At 33.2% G+C, this 17,281-nt stretch overlaps 1 protein-coding gene across 2 annotated transcripts in view; it reads left to right on the top strand.

The window, feature by feature from the left end:
• Nucleotides 1-17,281, top strand: part of LOC135134577 (sodium/calcium exchanger Calx) — a 133,934-nt gene that overhangs the window by 27,621 nt on the left and 89,032 nt on the right. The window lies entirely within an intron of this gene.

Genomic DNA, 17,281 nt, shown 5'->3' with positions numbered 1-17,281 from the left:
CATATCTGTTTTTCTCTTTGAAAGAAAGACATCGTGCATAATCACTTAAATTATCCATACTTTAAAAACAAATCACACACCTTCACTTAAACCTGTCACATTAACCTCAAACGAAAATATTAATTTCCGATTTACCGCTTAAAACACACGGATGTATTTTGGGTGACGAGGAATTCAGACCAAAACAGCGTTCTGTATTTTTATTTTTATTATGTATTTTTAAACTCAAATCGCCAAAAAAAGCACCCTGATACACAGAAAAGATATGAAAGAAGCTATTCACGTGTTTATTTTCTAGATAAATACCTACACTTTTAAATGAAATGCGAAAATGTTAACATTGCCACTTATGGAGTTTCACGGCGCTTGTCAAACGCTGAGTTCCCGCCACAGCGTGACGTCACGTGTTATTGGCTAATTATGGACCTACTAATCATTTGTTGCCTACTTTGTAATAAAAAAATTGGTATCATGTTATTACACAGAATTTCCGTCGCATCTAAAGTACAGTCAAACAAATTCAGTTTTAAACGAAAAATATATCTTTAAAGATAGATAATACCAGTCACAGTGTATGAAAAAAAAGTGGCCCATGAGGCGATCGAACACGCAATCTTCGGTTGGTCAATATTCCTCTTGTATCACTATAAAATGTTATACAATTTTTTTTTGCGAAAATCTGGATGGCTTAAGGCAGACTCATAAACCACAAGTATGTTATTTTATAAAATTTAAATAGCATTTACTATGCAAAATTTTAAGGTGTTATCAAATTGGTGGGAATAGTCAGACAATCTAATCTAATCTAATAAGTCTAATCAACACAAACGATAGACTCCAGACAGTCTTATTGTTTCATACTCTAGGGGCCATGAAACATCGAGAAAACATGAATATACAATATTTCCCGGGAAGCAAAAATTGCAAGAATGGAATAAAGATCGACAACAAGAGTCACAGATGTTTCAAAAAGAGTAACGAAGAATAAATTCTGTGAAAATTAATTCAAGTTTAAAAGGAAAGTAAATTGGAAATAAATAAAAACGGAAATGGAGCTCAGTAAGAAATAGCAAACAACCTTGTTGTTATCTAATACAACATTGTTGGCATGCAAAGAGTGGCAAGAACAAGGAAAATTGAAATCGAATTTTACGCTTCGGAAAAATTAGAATATATTTCAGTGATACTTAACATGTGGAAATGAGCTTATAAAGGATGAGATCTTAATGACCAAAAAATTTAAAGTGTATAATTGTTTTTCAATAGAACAGAATATGGGTGACCGTAAAGAAACAATAGAAAAAAAAATATGTACGAACTAGTACTGAAAAATAAAAGTGAAACAAACATGACTGATGTGGTATTTTTTAGGAAAATCTGGTGACTAGGTTGAAAAATCAAGGCGGATTCATACACCACAAGTGAAGGAGTATTTCATTTTACACAATTTAAATAGCATTGTTGCCGAGTGGATGTCATCAAATTGTTGGTGTGGATGGTTATACAAATTCCTAACATATACATAAAATTTGAAAACAGTCGGTCCGATAGTTTCAGAGATTTTTTGTCCAATAGAAATCCACACGAAAGAACCACAGTATAGGAGCCCTATTGTAAGTCTCATGAAATGTAGAGAAAACATGAAAGTATCCACTACTTACGCTTGGGAAGTAAAAATCAGTTAAAAGAGTAGTGGGACATTCAAAATTCAAACGTTGTTTCTCAAGATTTTCTTCGTCGAGCTTTTCAATACATAAAAACACAAACGGGACGATTAACAAAAAAAGTCTTGTGTCCAGATTCAGTGATTTTTTTTATTTTTAATTTATAAACTGCCTTAAATATAGTTCCACAAGTTGATGACAATACTATAGAAATGAAACGAAAATTTACGAAAGTCAAAATTTTACTTTTACAATCTTCTCCCATACACTAAAAAAGACTCCATCTCATTACAATATCGTCGCAAGATAAAAAAGATGCGCGTATTTTTGCATTCAAGGGTTCGTCTGAGAAGGATAATCGAAATTCCAAGATCTTCGTGAAAATTTTTAGAAGTTATCTTGAAACGATTTGCTGAAAGTCACACAAATTTTGGTTCTCAATAAAGACTCTCGGGTTCAAGTTCTCAATTCGGGTTCCTGTTTTGTTAGAGTAAAAGAAAACAACCAACAACAAATTCTTGAAGGTGTGTAACTAATAAGCAAACATAGTTTTAAAAGCCGTAAAAATTGGTCCTATCGTATTGTTAGACATAATTTTCCTCGTCTCTAGAGTACAAATTCAGTTTTATAGAAATAGGAGATCGAACCGGCGACCTTCGCATTATTGCACGCACTCTAAATAATTGAGCTCATGAGCGGCTGATCAACGTTCCTCTTATATTACTATAAAATCTTATACAATTTTGATTTTTATGGGAAAATCTAGATGCCTAGAGTAAAAATTCAAGGTGGATTTATAAACCACAACTAAGGTGTATTTTATTTTATAAAATTTAAATAGCATTTATCACGCAAAACTTTGTGATGACGCCATCAACTTATTGTTGGGGAGGATTACACAAATTTTGGTTATTGTTGTACTATCTACGCGATAGTTATTTTTAGAAGCTTTACAATTTTTACTTCTAGAGCGAAGGAAGTATTGTAATCGAATCCATCGGCCGGCTCTCTATTTTTACGATTTCTCAACATTTCATGTCCCTTAGAGTACGAAGAGATCGCTCTCCCGTTTCCGTCTGTCTGTCTGTCTGTTCGTCTGTCCGTCTGCCGTCCCGGATTTTTTTTTTTTGTATTAGTTTCTTGTTAGGAATTTACGTCATTTGCCGTAAACAACAATGCAAGAACAAAAAACAACTTCACTGACACGGGGCACATAACATATTTTTCCAAATCAGATTGTATAGTAGCAAAATCACAGACAATTTGGATTTGAAAAAAAAATGTAAATACTGGCCAAATTAATAAAAATACAGGATGTTTGAAGTTGAGTATACAACTGAAACTCTTGCCCAAAATTTGTCAATTTTACTACTCGTTAATAATAATATTTGAACCTAAATTATAATGTCATATTTACAAATCAAAGAGATATCCCAAAATAGTTCACGAAAAGCTACATTAACACATCATAATGACCGTTTGTTTTGACAAGATGCCACTAACTGTGTTTTTCCACATGAAAAAATTATTTTTTGACACTTATAGAAATTTATGACGATAAAAACTGGCATTTGGTCGAACTTTATTTGAAAAGAGCCAAACAGAATTTTTTGTTAAAACGAATAAAACTGCAGCCGCCTGCCAATTATGTACCTTCTTTCATCCCGATTTCCACGCCTCAGCAACCATACTAATTAAAACCACTATTCACGCAGTACTAAAGTAAAAATTTGCATTTCTTTCTACTTTCATGCACCTCTTCATGCTATCAATCGTCTCGTTTGTGCAAAACAACAAAAGCGAGGTGAAAACCTCGTATTGTCTCCGATTCAATCTGCGGCACAGCTTGTTTTATTTTTGGAGCGGTGTTTGACTTAAATTAAGCTTTCTAATTTTACGTTTTTTTCCTCTCCTGTACGAAGTAGAGCCATCACGGATAAATTGTGCCTAAATAAATGAAGGAAACCACTGACGGTTCTTGGTTTATTTTGCCTGTCGCCTTAATGTGTCGCGGCCGGAATTTTACGTCGGCAGGTGCCGTCGTAGAATGGCTTGTCAAAATTGACCTTTTTTTTATCTAGATCGATAAAACTGCAATGGTTATTTTCGTAAAGAACGCTGGCGCTTACGCGGAAGATCGTCGTAAAGTGAAAATAGTAGCACTGTAATTGCACTACTTCGTACAAACAGTGAAACAAACACGAGCTTGGAGGTTTTTGGTTTGGAGGGAATGGAACGTTCATTTGTGTACACAGTTGCTGTAAAACTTTGCTTGAGAGGCTTCTGGCAAAAGGGAAAATGTCGTTAAATAGAATTGGGGCGGATGTCTATAATTGGGTCAAGTTTGTTCAAAATGTAAAGACAGCAGGAATTCGATATGAGGATTTTGCTTTACTCAGAAAACAGCCAAAAGCTACAAAATGTTTGCTTGGAAGTTGCAGAAGTGCAAACAATTAGTTTTATTGGCATTCAAGCGCCAAGAGAGAAATTTAAAGCGATCTCGGAAATTCTTTCACATATATTTTAAAAAATACCGTAGGGATTTCCGAGGTTTTCAAAAATTGTCTCAAAAATAATGTCAAGGGGGCTCAAAGTTTTGTACCTACTCTTAAAAAAGATAGGGATAATGAAGTTTCTTTTACATTTCAAAAACAAAACACAAGGGGCCCCGAAGTTTTTACACATTCTTTCAAAAATAAAACGCAAGAGGTCGGGAAGATTCTTTCACATATTAAAAAATCGGTCTAAAGTAATTTAGACTGGACTTCCCTCGCACCAGAAGACAAAAAAAACGCGAGCAAAGCTCAAATTCTCTAAGAAATCCACACGTCCACTGGTAGTCGTTATGCACGTAACCCAAATATCTGTTATGCGCACAAAAATTTTTGTGAGGTAATTACGATAAAAATCGAGGCAGACTCATACACCACAAATATAGGAGTATGTTATGTTATAAACTACAAATATGAGTTACTACAAAAAACGTTGGTGGAGATGTTTAGATAAATTTTGCTTAGTACGATGTTAATCAAGAACGACTCACTCCATTTTCTCGAAATTTTGGGAACACAGTATTCTTATTTTTAGTATTGTACTGCATCTATTCAAACTGATATATGTCATTGCAAAAATATTGATGACATCATCACAAACTTTTGTAATGGAAAAACTCGCTTGAAACATGTATGTACCACCTTTTTTTAGATTTAATTTAAAATCGAAATAAAAAAATTGTCTGAATATACGCATATAAGGAAAAGAGTGCATAAAAATAAAATAAAATAGGTACAAAATATGTAACAAGGCGTCAAAAAAAAACTGATAAAACTAAAATAAGACAAAATTACTGATCAAAATAGCCTTCATAAAAAATATATATACTTTTTAAAACACCCAATTTAAAATTAATGCGAAATTCTTACCTTTAGTCTTCTTCTTCTGCTACAATTTAGCGAATCCCCTCATCTTCATCTACGAACCCACTGCAACAAAAACACAAAATTTTTAATAATGATGCAATTCAGCATTACCTAGGTTTAATAAGTAGATAATATTTAAAAAATACTAATCAGAAAAAGTTTTGAAATCATGATATCAATTGTAAGCAAAATTTTACATTTACATCACACGATTCTTGGTGAAGATGAACAGAAAAAATATATATTTATAACAGACTCAAAATACAGCCAAAAAAAAAGAGTTTCGAAGAATATTTGCCCAAAAATTCGCTAACAATGAGATAGACTGAAACCGCAAAATCGATATTTTCACTCCATAAACTGGGGAATATCCAGAAAACAAGAAATTAAAGTTTAATAAAAATAACCCTCTTACACTACGTTTGGAAGCTTCAATAAACACTTCCAAATAAACTCAAATATTGATTACCACTGTTTTCAATTAAAATGATTGTCTGAAACGTTTTGCTGATTTAGTGAACTTCTTTTAGTTACAGTTAAGTATGTCCCAAATACAAAAATGTTTTCAAAACAATTCTAAAATTTAAATGTTTCACAAAGCAATAACGATAATTGCATTGAAAAATATTATTAACTGCAGCGAAGCGTAAAACGTAAAGACGGTGCGTAATGAGATAAATATAAAAATTTGATTAATTTTCAAGTAATTAACATTGATAAAAACGTTTTAGATATTCCAAATTATTTCATCCAAAAGGTTAGTTTTTAAGAATAAATATCTGACGAGATATTAACGTTTGAGTTCTTGTTGAAACAAATATTTTTATTAAATCGTTAAGTAACGATTTGTACAATACAACCACTCCTCTCTTAACAAGTTTATTTTTAATAATAATACACAAAGGGGCCCTAAACGTTCATTCATATTCTAAATAAAAAACACTAGGTGTCTCCAAGATTTTCAAATTCTTTCTAAACCAAACACCAGTGATTCCTGAGGTTTTATCAAATTCTTTCGGAGATAAAACAAAAAAGACACCAAGCGTCCTCAACGTCCTTTCAAACTTTTTCAAAATTGAAAAACCAAATGTCACCGAGGCGTTTTCCCATTTTTTCAAAAGTAAGATAAAATAGGCCCTTGAAGATTCTTTTATATTAAAAAAGAACTTCTTTCAAACTCTGAGAAACAAAGCAACATGGATTCGTGAGTTTTTCCAATTTCTTTCAAAATTTTCGAGTTCTTTTCGAAAACTCATTTTTCCTGTTAAAAAAATATTTTCCTCGGCGTCTCTTATTTGCTTTTGGGGATGTAGTGGCAATTTCCACGTAGTGATTACCTATTATTATTATTAATCAATAAAGTTCGCAGGCTTTGTCGGCAAATTACTTCGGCTAAATAGTATTTAAGTAGGTATTTAAGAAGCGTAACCTCAAAGCCAGAAAATAGCGACCTGACAACGTAGTCATATTAAATGAAGGTGATCGTTGATAAATTTTAAAAAGTTTTAAGATTTGGCTTTAGTCTAAAAGAATTATTTTTCCTCTTTCCCTGAACTACTCTTGAAAGTAACTTCAAAACACCAAAACTTTCCCTTCCCGCGTCCACAAATAAGGTTTCTTGTCCTTGAAGAAAATTTAATGCTTGTTTCTCGACTAAAAGAAATCCGATAACTTTAAATGAGTGTTTTGTTTTTCATCCAATTTAGGCCCCATTTAGCTTGAGAATCCCTTTCTTGTCACCGTGTGTTCAGCTGGTTTAGATTAAACTAGCCCTATGCAAAACATCCCGTTTGGTCGTCCCTTAAGGGTGTAATTAATTGTGATTAGTCCCTTGAGTTTGATGACTTCGAGTTTCGACTTTTTGCGGTTATTTGTGTAGCCGGCGATTTAGTTTCCATAAAAAATAAATATTGTGGTGTTGGTGATAAGTGATAGATTTTTATTATAAGTTCGGCCGGCTTGTATTTGTTTGTGTGGATTACTTTTATTGCCGTAATAAAATAATAATGGCGTTAATAAAGATAAAATTCATCAAAATCTGCCAAAGAAAACTGTTCCTTATTTTTGGTGTTTATTATTTTGCGTGGTTCTGAGAGGATGCTTTTGTTATTTATTTATTACTTAGATCTTTTATGTGCCATCATGGTAAGTTCTGTTTGGAACATCTCAACACTGTGGCTGTAGTAAACCTTAACCGCCAACATGAACAATGTAATTAATTTTTAAAGATTAACTGTGTCCATCAATCGGACAGATAGTTAATAACCTTTAACAGCTTAGAGCTGAATACGAATTTGTTTTTTTTTTTTATTTTTTTAATGAAAATATCAAAATATCGGTATCCCATTTCCGTCTGTCTGTCTGTTTGTCTGTCTCTCTGTCAACTAAACTAAAAATAGCATGCTCTTGTCGCTAAGAGAAAAATTTGTAGACATGTTTAACAAACTATTATTTTGTTGTAGACACCTGATGCTATAAATAGGATTGATCGTGGCAAGGTCAAAAAGCGAGTGACACATAGAATAAATAAATATCACAGCGTAATTATATGTTATTGAAGTAATACTTAGAAAAACGACACTCATCCGTCAATTGATAAATATCGAATCCATTCTAGTTAATACACTGTACTGTACAAAATGTTGTTACTGAAAAAATGATTAGATACAGGAATTACTTATGATTAGTATGTATGAAATAACGACTCTTTTGGCGAGACAGTAACTTTAAAAAACATTCTTTTAAATTTCATTTAAATTTAATCTGTTAATGGTTACGTGTCACTGTCTCGTAGCTTACATTGAAAGTGATTATCTCAAATTATTCTCTGTCAAACTGTTGTGTATAAAGCAGGTGCAAAATCAGTGGTATATGACTAATATTCGCAAGATGGTCCATGAATCATAAATAAAAAGATTGTTTGGTTATTCATTTTCCGAATATTTTGGCATTATCTTTTACCCAAATAAACAAGAGTATGTGGCTTAATAAACCAAATAAATCTGCGCATTAAAGAAACTTAAGAAAAAAGCTACCGGGTGACGACATCCACTGAATAAACTTGTCTCTTTGAGTAATAGTCCGCTTAAAAAAGCTCGTTTGTTACTTTTATTAATTGGACTTTGATTAAATTAGTCCACACACTACGAGCGAACATTTCGCAATGCCAACAACATACACCTCGTAATTAGTTAACATTTTCGTAAAAAATCTGGTCGAGTTAATTTACGTCAAAATAAAATAAAAAAAAATCCATCAAGATAAGCTCCGAGGCTATGGTGAAATTACCAGGCGAATGTTTATTCAAAAAGCGTACACCGCATAGGAAGTTCATTAAAGGCGGGGTAATTGAAACAGTGAGTGCATTCCAAGCAAGAAAAGACCGCTTCTAACACGTCTACACCTTGCGATGTTTATGAGGCACATCTCTAATTCCGTATCTATAAACATTAAATAAAAATTTCGTCCGACCAAATAAACACAACAAGAACAGTGATCGTTTCATCGATCGCCTGCTTATTTACCGTCATATTTTATTAACCCTATAATCCCGCATTAAATCAAATTAAAACATCGCGGACAAATTTACCCAACGGAAAGCAACATCCTTATTACGAGAACACGAAAATGAAGGCACGATAACTTTATAATTGGGGGAGAGAGAAATTAACGTCACAATGAGGCGCAGCAACTGCATAAAACGGAACGAATTAAATATAAATTATGATGGGGCGATGTTTGTGATAAATTAATTACATTTGGAGTTTCGTTTAAAAAGTACCAGTTAAGATCCGACAAGATGATAAACTGTTCTGTTATGTCGACGTTTTTTGATTATAGAAAGAAGTTCACTGTATTAGAAATTCTATGCAAAATTATGAAAATTTAAAAAAGTGTGGTCGATCAGAGACATACATTAACAACAGCGGAATTTTACCTGAAATATCCATTAAGGCTGAGAAATGGTCATAAAAAAGTAAATTTTCCGTAAATGACCTTTTTGGTGTTGTGCCTTACGTATTGTAATAGATTTAAAATTAAATTTTTTTATATATTTTAGTCATCTTTAAATGAATAATCTGGTAATGTGAGAAGATTAAGCTGTTTAAAACATTCCTGACGATTATCATCGCGATGTTTTAGATTGGCTACAACTGTGGAATTTGAGTAAACTGTGCATGGATGAAGAATCTAATAATAAACAATAAATAAGAATGTATGAAAACAAAATGATCAGTTCTTAGATAGCGCATTGAAATATTATTAGACACGCGTACGTAACGTAAGGATGTTTTTTTAAAGTTTGTTTGGAATAAACTCCCCATGTGCATCCTAAGTTAATTGTGATTCGATGTATATGCCCAAATATTTAGTTGATTTTGTATACAAATCAGAATTAGTCTTTTTTTTAATAAATAGCACAGTTTCTGTTTTGTTTGTATTCAAACTGATTTCTTAGACTAAAACCAGTTTTTACCGGTTTTTTTAGCTTTATGTCATAAGATGTCATTTTTTTCTCTTCAAATTGCTCTTAATGATATATCATGGGCATAAATAGTGATATCAATATGTGCAAAGTAAAATCATTGATATGGTAAGAATGGAAATTGACCAAATATGGATCCTAGTATATAATAATTCTTTACAATTAACACGAACACACTGAGGTTTGTTGTTTAAAAATCATTAGGATTGATTTCGTACTAGAAGTGTGAAAATTAAAAAAATGTATTTAGTTCAATTTCGGAAATCGTTGAAAATGGGTCGAAATTTTCATAAAGGGTGAAAAATTTCATTTTTGGAAAAGTCGTCTAACAATTCTCAAAAAAATTCAGAGTTATAGATCTTGATGTGCTTATTTAAACAATGTAGCCTGTTCAGGGTCACGGAGCAATACTTTAGAAATATTCGGAGTGAAATTCGAATTTTTTGAAATTTTTAAAAATTGCGATATTTCAATGGGTGATTCTGGAAAAACGATTGGAGTTATCGAAGAAATGAGGCGGGAAGTGACTTCTGCGGCCCGAAATCTACCAGAAAATATATTCAGTTAAATCGAAAATCGTCGAAAATGGGTCGAAATTTGTATACATGATGTAAAATTTTATTTTTCAAAAGTCATCTAAAAATTTTCAAAAAAAATCAAGGATTTAGATCCCGAAGTGCTGATTTCAAAAATATAGCGTGTTTATGGTAACCGGACAATATTTTCGAAATGTTGGGAGTGAAAATCGAATTTTTTGAATTTTTTAAAAATTGGGATAATTCAATGGGCGTTTCTGGAAAAACGGTTGGAGCTGACTAAGAAATGAGGCCGGAAGTGACTTCTGAGGCCCGAAATGTACAAGAAAATGTGTTTAGTTAAATTTCGAAAATGGTCGAAAATGGCTCGAAATTTGCATAGTGGAAAATTTCATTCTTCAAAAAGTCGTCCAAAAATTTTGAAAAACCTCAGGGATCTAGATCCCGAAGTGCTCCATTCCAAAAATATAGCGTGTTTATGGTTACAGGGTGACATTTTTGGAATATTTGGTGTGAAATTCGAATTTTTTGAAATTTATAAAAATTGCGATATATTTCAGACGGCGATTCTGGCAAAAAGGTTGGAAATATCGAAGAAATGGGGCCGGAACTGATTTCTGCGGCCCGAAATCTACCAGAAAATGTATTTAGATACATTTCGAAAATGAGTCAAAATTTGCATAAGGGTGTGAAATTTCATTTGTGAAAAGGTCGTCTAAAAATTCTCAAAAAATCAACGTTATAGATCTTAACGTGCTGATTCCAAAAATTGAGCGTGTTTAAGGTCAGGTAGCAATATTTTATAAATATCTTGAGTGAAATTCGAATTTTTTGAAATTCTTAAAAATTGTGATATTTCAATGGGCGATTCCAGAAAAACAGTTGGATTTATGGAAGAAATGAGTCCGGAAGCGACTTCTGCGGGGCGAAATCTACAAGAAAATGTATTTAGTTAAATTTCGAAAATTGTAGAAAATGGGTCGATATTTGCATCAAGGTGGAAATAATTACATCTTACACTTTTTTTTAAAGTCGTCTAAAAATTCTCAAAAAATTCTTACCTTGACGTGCTGATTCCAAAAATGTAGCCTGTTAAGAGTCACGGAGCAATATTTTCCAAATATTCCGTGTGAAATTCGAATTTTTTGACATTTTTAAAAATGGCGATATTTCAGTTGGCGATTCTGGAAAAACTGCTGGAGTTATCGAAGAAATGAGGCCGGAAGTTACTTCTGCGGCCCGAAATGTTTAAATTTTCCACTATGTAAACTCCATAGTGTAAGATTTCATTTGTGAAAAAGTTGTTGAAAAATTCTGAAAAGATTCAGATATAAATCTCAACGTGCTGATTCCAAAAATATAGCGTGTTTATGGTCACGGTGGAAATTTTTTTTCGAATGTATCTATTATCTATTGTTGCTTAAGAAACCTTTATTGGTTGTTTAATAAAATTAAGGTTTGTTTCTTGAAGTTTGTTTAGCAATATATGAAGTTGTTATTCAATCCCATTTCAGATTTTTGGGAAATCCACTGATACGAACAAAGTGCTAATCCGAACACGCCTTTTCCCCAACTAATTCGGATTATTGAGGTTATAATACTGTACTCTGAAGGACATTAAAAAATGTTATTCCTAAATATAATACATCTTACATCTGCCTCCGTAGGTTTTCAGCTGCTTACGAACGTATTGTAGACAGTAATGTACGCAAATAATCACAAACGAAAATGATGGAAACAGACATTCTAAAAATAAAACCTCGATACGTTAAAGGGATCTGAAGTTTCAAATATCTGGTCGTTTCCATTAATACAATCCTTTAAAATTTGAGATTTGTCAAATTGTGTTCCCATAAATTATTTAAAAATCGTAGAAAGCAAATAGCAGAAACTGAAAATGGGTTCGGAATCTTCGATAAGATCTTATAGTCTTCGAGAATCTTCGGGAAGTGTCGGTACTTTATGGAAAACGATCCCAAGGATTATCGAAAATTTACGAACACCTCTATGGTAGTAAAAAATTTTCTCCGAAATCTTGGAAGAAAAATACTTGCCAAGATAAGACTGATTTTGGCAAAGGACCTACTCTCGAAAAAAATGAAGAGCGGGTGGGCGGGGCTAGGACTTTATGGAGTTGTTAGTTGGAAGCAAAAATGCAGATCGAATTATTTTCAAAATTGACTTACCAATAAAAATTTAACTTAATATGTAAAATTAAAAGTAGGTGGTCTGATTTAATATAGTCATGAAAATCTAATATCACATTCACATGACAGAGTGACGAAAAGAGAACAAATTACGTTATCGTATTCTACGAATTTTGTAAAATAAAATTATAAGAAAAAGGGTGATTCACCAAATCTGGTATCGCCAAAGACTTGCAAAAGAAAAATGTTGCCTTTAATATGTTTTATTAGGTTCGTTGGTTTAAAATAAATCACTATAAAACTTTGCTCTATCTAATTTGGCGACTTGTCAAGATAGAAACACGTTACCACTGTTATACGAAAATTCCTGTCTACGTCAGCCATCAATTACATCTGTAGCATTTATGTGAGATTTTTCTTGGGACTTGATTTAAAACTGTTATTTCTAAGGACTTTAATGATGCTTAAATCAGTTGATTTTTGTTTGGAAAAATTTTGATAAAGAAAAGAATTTGGTGGTGAAGAATGAATCCTCAAATGTGTTCTTATTTTGACCAATGAATTTAAATTGAACGTAAAATTCCACATTAAGCGGACACGATTCTAATAATCAATATCCTTAGTAGTTTCTATGTTTCTTGATGACGGAATCTGACATATGACACACTGTAACGAGGACCGAATAAAACCAAAACACCCACATGATAAAACCTACACGATAAACATGTCTCATCAAACATGACGTAAAACAATAAGTCATCCCGTAATTATTCAATACTCGTGTAGGTACTTACTGTGAGTGGCATACAAGATGTCTATTAACATTCTGCTTGTTATACCCTTATTGATTATTTCACGTGGATAGCAAAATAACTTGCAATATGTAATTGACATTCCATTATATTATTAATGGTCTTGGCAGGTTCCAAATTAGTTACTTCATAAATATGCCGCCACAAAACTGAGGAGAGTTTAATGCGTAAAGCTGTGATGGCAAAGTGAAAACGACATCAATAACGTGACGAAGTAGGAAAATAACTCTACGATCTTTCATCGATAAAGTCGGGGAAAACAAACACGAGGAGGAAACACAGTTAAAAATAATCGAGATCCTGGTAAATCTAGGATATGTTGTGATGTACCTATTTATCTAACAGGTTTGTATAATACACTAACTCATGTGTTGCATACAACCTGTTTTTAATTATGTTTGTTTACACATCGATGACAAAGTTCACTCCTTTATACAGCCTGTTATTGAAAGGTACGTACAAAATAAAATCGGCAATTGGTCTCGAGGTATGGGTGCTAAAAGTTAAAAAAGTTCAGGTAAAAGTGTTCTCCTTTTAGAGATAAAAATTATTAAAATTTATGTCCAAATTCGTTGTATGCCTCTGATAAAAAGATCATCTTTCGTTTCTATGGCAACATTTAGTCTTGACAAAAGTTTTATTGTTACAGTTGCTAGGATTTACTAAAATAAATTAATTTTACCTATTTATCCTTCAGTAGCGTCTAAAAAGATTGGATAAGGGTTAATTTTCCCCTTAAAATTTTGATAAGACAAAGTAAGTTTTTCCGACTTCTTAGACTTCGCGAAGAACTGTCCATGTTGTTGTACGTACCTTTCAATAACACCCTGTATACACTGCAAAATTAACGCAAAATTTAAAGTTTTTATTTTTTTTAGATAATCTTGTTATTTTTTCTACTTTGGTCCCTAATTCGTAATTATTAAATCAAATGTAGAAATTTTAGAACAAAAATCGACAAAAACAACAAACTAATAATGCTTTGGAACCAGATTCCAAGAAACTAAAAAATAACATCTTACTTGATAATGCTTAAACCGTCGCTCAGTTAGCATTATAGTAGATTGCATAGATATAGTAGCCGTTCATAGAGTCGAAATTTACGAATAAAAATAAAATAAAACCGGTGCAAACGGAGCCGACGGTGGCTTGCAAATTCTGACGTCACTGTGGCACGCGTTGCACAGAGACGTATTTATAATATTACATGTAATTTTTTTCGTTATAATATGATCTTTTTAATTTATGAGCTCAATCTCGTCAATAAAAACGAAGCTCTGTTCACTGTACACAAGTTGTGGTATGCTATATTCATCGTTGCAGAGGTAGGTGGAGCGAAAAATCTAGTCATCTTAGCAGCAAAGACGGCTATAAATTAGTCCATGTGGACTGTTTGTTTCCTGTCATATTTTAGTTTGCTGGAACCAATTGTGTTGCACTAAACGGTTATTATACTTGTTGAAATACATTTTCAAACTTCCATCTTTCTCTAGATCGTCGGTTTCGTACCTGTGTGACAAATCGTTTGTCGTAGATAGAAAATAGCAAGATTACAGTGACCGTAAGATTTTGTGCAAACGGCCTTAAATACACCCGTGTGCGACGCGACACATGCCACAGTGACAGAACTTGCAAGCCATCGCCATCTATGGAAGCTACTATAATAACGAGTATTGCCTCCTCGAGCATCACTCGCATACTATTAATCAAATTTCTAACTTCTTCTTGATCAATTTCTTGCCAGTCTTGCGTCACTCTAAGTGTTGGCTCTGGGAGGGTAGTAGGAGGGTGCTGTAATGCTTTAATTCTTTTTCCCACTATGTCCCATAAATGCTCGATGGGATTAAGGTCCGGATTTCGTGCAGGCCAGTTCATACGTACGATTTCCACTTGTGTAAAATAAAATTTTAAAATTTTGCGTTAATTTTGCGGGGCAGTGTATTTATCAAGAATTATTTTAAAGACTTTCAATTTAAAGAAATTATGAAATCCCCGAGAAGTTCCTCGTGCGAGCACCCCCTCGGCTCAATATTTTAATTTTTATTTACGCTACATCTGCACCCACGCGACACGAAAAATCCACCTGTGATATTTTAATCCCGCAAAGCCCAAAAACGCGTAATGTCCCCGAACACTAAATCCCCAATATTAATCACCTCTCCGACAAATTTCAATTTGTTAATTAGCATGCCGTCGTGGTGAATTACCGGATTAAGGAGAGCAACTGAAAACAATAGCTGAAATTAAATTCTGCTGTTCTGCGTTTCAGCCTTTGTCGTTTTAAACTTGTTGGGGCAATTTTAATCAGAGTGTAAAAGCTGACAGACACATTTGTCTCCAATTTCAGAAAACCCACAAAAACTAGCAAGTTGGAGCGTGTCAGATGGAAATTGCAGTAACTCTATGTAGAATAGGTCATGGTTTCGCTTCCGGTTCGTTATCGAGGGAGAAGCCTTTTAAAACATTATTTATTTTACAAACACGAGTCAACGGCAACTGTTTAATGGAGTAATGGTGTTGATCAGGGTAAATTATTTGATGGGGAAAATGATTAATTGCGTTGTTTCGGTTTTGCAGGGAGGCACTTTGTTACGGTTATTTTTGGGTAATGAAGTTAAATGAGAATGCGTTTCTTATCTGATGAAGTGGCGGAAGGAATGTGCGTGCTGGGGGCTTAATTGAATTTTTGAAAAATACAATTATCGCAGGGATTGGTGGGAAATACAGAGTATAGAGAATTGAATTTTTCAACGGAGTTTTGATAACGTATGTCTTTTTTGGTATTTTACATTTCAACAACTGTTGTTGTTGATTTGTATGTCATGTCATATCCATCATATTAGTTAAATGTTCAAACATCATATCATATGCATATCCATTAAGCGTTGGCTCTATTTGGATGTTAATGGGTTCTGCCCAAGTTTCGGAACATTTATTGCAGCATATAACTCTCGTAGTTTTATCATTATCACGCACGTATTAATGGTTCTTATGAACTAAATATCTGCTGTATTTTAACTGGGTTCGTTACGTGCACTCTACAGTTTATGTATTATTAATATGCTTTTTAATGCACTATGCACCAATCTAGTGTTGGTTATACTCTTACGTTCCACTTGCGTGAAATATATATAAAGACAAATATTAAAAAAAGATTTTCAAATGTGGAAATTTTTTCATCTTTTTTGAGACTTTTTGTGTAGTTTGAAATTATATTTCCATTCCATTAACGAGATATTACTTCAAAATGGTTTTGGATTCCATCTTACGGTTTACATTATTCGATTCTTTACAGCTTTAGAGGACAGCGCCTCTTGGGTCGACAGTCTACAGTTTCGTCGACTTCTAAAATTGGCGCTAATCTGCACTCAAAAATTAAGAAAAAATTCAGGAGCCTGCTGAGACACTCTTTGAATCCGGATTATTATTGTGGAAACTCGGATTACTACAGAAACCAGATTCATAAATATAAGAGAAAGCCCATTGAAACGGCAACGTCCTAAATATTCATCTCTGCACACTAAATGGATCGGTTATCCGGTCCGAAAATTTGCCTATTGAATTAGAAATCTTCGAGAAATCCATTACTTTAAACCTCAATGCGAATTATTGTGTCGTTTTGGAGTTATATCTTTTTAAATTTGAAAAACAATTCTGTTTTAACTCAAAAATGATGCCTTTCTATATGGTCTGTATGAAAATTTGCCCACGAATTAAAAAACTTCGAGGAATCCAATGCCTGAAATTTCCATTTCTATCCTAACAACATCTTACGGTTTACACTGTTCGTTTTCTTGCAGTTCTAGAGGACCGTGCTTCTCGGATCTTTAGTCTAGAGTTTCGTTGAGTGCTAAAATTGGCGTTAAAACGCACTCGTCAACTCAAAAATTAAGAAAAAATTAAGGGCCTGCTAAGATACTCGTTGAATCCTGATTAATACAGAAAGCAAGTTCAGAAGGATGAGAGGAAATCCATTAAAGCAAGGGAGTTTATAAATGAGACCGTCCTAGATATTCATCTCTCTATAGTAGACGGGTCGGTTATTCGGTCCGAAAATTTGCCTATGGAACTATAAATCTTCGACGGATCCATTGCGAATTCTTGTGTTGTTTTGGCCTTATATCTCTTTCGATTTGAAAAAAAATCTGTTTTAACTTAAAAATGACACCTTTCTATATGGTCTATATAACAATTTGCCTATCGAAGTAAACTACTTC

Source organism: Zophobas morio, unplaced genomic scaffold (genome assembly GCF_036711695.1).
Source record: "Zophobas morio isolate AGI-343-1 ecotype UQ-CSIRO unplaced genomic scaffold, CSIRO_AGI_Zmor_V1 ptg000023l, whole genome shotgun sequence".
Taxonomy (NCBI): domain Eukaryota; kingdom Metazoa; phylum Arthropoda; class Insecta; order Coleoptera; family Tenebrionidae; genus Zophobas; species Zophobas morio.
Note: the sequence above shows the minus strand (reverse complement) of the source record. Positions and strands in the feature narration are given on the sequence as shown.